Consider the following 3,295-nt stretch of genomic DNA (forward strand, 5'->3'; position numbering starts at 1 on the left):
CGTCTGAATGTCTCTAAACGCATCTTAGTGCAATAGTACTGATCTTACTGCCACAATTATCATAAATTGCTTCTTACCTGTTGGTTGCGTAGACATCTTGTTGTGTAACATTGTAGTACGTACTAAAATGTCTTTTTATATGGTTTTGGATCGATGCTTGAAGCAGAGTTTGATGCAGAGTTTGATCCTACAGTCGAACTACGAGATATTTCGTTCACTTCCGTTTGCCTTTGAAGCGACGAGTGGAATTTGGTCTGAGGAATTGTGTATTTTTTTTGTATATTGTGCCCATTTTTTAAACATTTTGTTTGTAATATTTTCATAAACATCCTCCAACTGACACACGTTCGGCATATTTTCAGTAAATTGTCGATGGAGCATCAACAAAGTGCCTCACTGTTCACCCAACTCTACACAAAGTGAGTAAACAGCAGAGCGTCAGTGCACTTGTTATGCTGTAATAGAGATCGTATTCTTCTGTCACTTCTGATGTTGCACTAATAAACATTTTCCATTGGCCTAATTCAGGTCGCTGATGCTTTACTTTACATATTTATTGCAAACAGAAGTGTTCTTCAAGGAATAATTCAACCAAAAATAAAAATTTGATGAACATGTACTCACCCTCAGGGCAAGATGTAAATTAATTAGTTTCTTCATCAGAACACATTTGTGTCCCTGAAGCACAAAACCAGTCATAAGGATACATTTTTTGAAATTGAGATTTATACATCATCTGAAAGCTGAATAAATAAGCTTTCCATTGATGTATGGTTTGTTAGGATCGGACAATATTTGGTCGATACACAACTATTTGAAAATCTGGAATCTGAGGGTGCAAAAAAATCTAAATATTGAGAAAATCATCTTTAAAGTTGTTCAAATGAAGTTCTTAGCAATGCATATTACTAATCACAAATTAAGTTTTGATATATTTATGGTAGGAAATTCACAAAATATCTTCATGGAACATGATCTTTACTTAATATCCTAATGATTTTTGGCATAAAAGAAAAACTATAATTGTGACCCATACAATGTATTGTTGGCTATTGCTACAAATATCCCCCAGCGACTTAACACTGCTTTTGTGCTGCAGGAACACATATGAAGAAGTTTCTGTGTGAAAACGGTCCAAACAGTCGATAAAAACATCATAATGCCACATTATACTTGTGAAGCAAAAAGCTGCATGTTTGTTAGAAACATCCATCAAGGCGTTTAACTTGAAACCGTCGCTTTCAGCTAAAATAGTCTTCTATCCATAATATTGCTTTCTGCAGTGAAAAAGTCGTCTCATCTGAATCAGGAGAGAAATCTGCACAGATCAAGCACCATTTACAGGCCAAAACAGTCCAAAACATTTTAAAACCAATGTGGATGGATTTAGATGTGAGAGACAACAGGTGATGGACTTTTTCACTGGAGGAGCGTTATTATGGATTATGGACTCATATTTTGGCCAGAAACTACGGTTTAAAGTTAAAACGCCCCCAAGATGGATTTTATTTATTTATTTTCACTTCACAAGACATTAACTAATGGACTGGTGTGGATTATTGTGATGTTTTTATCAGCTGTTTGGACTCTCATTCTGACGGCACCCATTCACTGCAGAGGATCCATTGCTGAGCAAGTGATATAATGCTACATTTCTCCAAATGTAATCCGATTAACTATTTTTTTGGGTGAACTATTTCTTTCAGTCATGGCTGTAGTCGCTTTATCTCTGAGATCTCCGACGCTGACAGACTGTTCTATTCTGATCAGTCAGATTAAGCTTGGATTGGGGTTTTACGCTCCACAAACAGCCCGCCGGACACAAATAGCAGGCTATGTTTTCAAATACTCAGCCAACTCACCCCTCACATCGTGTGAGGATGAACGTAAGGAACATACTGTTGTTAATAGAACAACAGAACAAAAGGAATAGTTCACTCAAAAATTAAAATCTTAATATGTACTCACCCTCAGGCCATCCAAGATTAGGATGAGTTTGTTTCTTCATCAGATTTAGAGATATTCAGCATTATATCACTTGCTCTCACCAGTGGATGCTCTGCAGTGAATGGGTGCCGTCAGAATGAGAGTCCAAACAGCTGATAAAAACATCACAATAATCCACAGCCCTCCAGTCCATCAGTTAATGCCTTATGAATTGAAAAACTGCATGTTTGTAAGAAACAAATTAATCATTAATCAGATCAAGCACTGTTTGTTGGTGAAGCTCTGTTTGACATAACGCTGTGTCAAGACATAATGACTGAAATATGTTCTGATTGTATAATATTTTTCTATGCTTGCTATTAATATAAATATTTTAATTACATAATCTATTGTTTAAGTAAAAAAAAAAAAGCATGGAATAATTGAATGTGAATGGAACATACATTTACACAGTTATTTATTTAGCAGATACTTTTATACAATGTGACTTCAAATGAGGTTAAACAGTAAAATGTCTAAAGATAGAGATTTAAATAAAGAAAACAATCCTCGAGAATGAAAACATCTCTAACAGTGGACACATCAAATGAAAACCAAGAATCTTTTTTGATTTTCTAACAAAAACTATTTTTATTCGTGAAATATTAACCCACAATCCCACCCATCATGCCAGCGCAAACTGCATCCAAAATCCCAGCGCTTCTGCGGTAAAGCCTGTAGTCCCCGAAAAAATGTTCTGTTCACCTTGGAATGTTGTCCTGTACATGTCATTTCCACAACCTGACAAACACAAATACAACAGATATAATAAATGTATTTCATGTCCAGTCTGGAAAACTCAGGGACTGTAAATACTGTAATTTCAAGGTTAATATATAAACCGATCAAGCTACAGGCCAGCGATGTTATAGTTAACTGAAACCATAAAAAACTTGAAATATGTTACTTGGTATACTTGGAATAAAATAAACTTTAACTGAAACAAAATAATACAAAAAACCTTGAACGTATTTTATTCCAAAGCAACATTTCTCATTTTCACTTTGGATTTTAAACTAATGTACTAAACTAAAACTGAAATACAAATGAATAAAATTGACATTTCAATGAAAAAAATACATAAATAAAATAATGACAAAACACAACAAAACTAGTGAAACTAAAATGAAAAAAAAAAATTCAAATTATTAATAAAAACTAATGTATGGAAGCTTGTTTCCACCACAAAAAATAAATAAATATATATAAAAGGTAATTGCAACTTTTTTTCTTCTTGTAGTTTTGAGTTTTTGTCTTATATTGAAATAACTAAACACCATTAAAAAAACTTGTTACTTGGAGGAAAAAA

Source organism: Sinocyclocheilus grahami, unplaced genomic scaffold (assembly GCF_001515645.1).
Source record: "Sinocyclocheilus grahami isolate Dianchi unplaced genomic scaffold, SAMN03320097.WGS_v1.1 scaffold759.1, whole genome shotgun sequence".
NCBI lineage: Eukaryota > Metazoa > Chordata > Actinopteri > Cypriniformes > Cyprinidae > Sinocyclocheilus > Sinocyclocheilus grahami.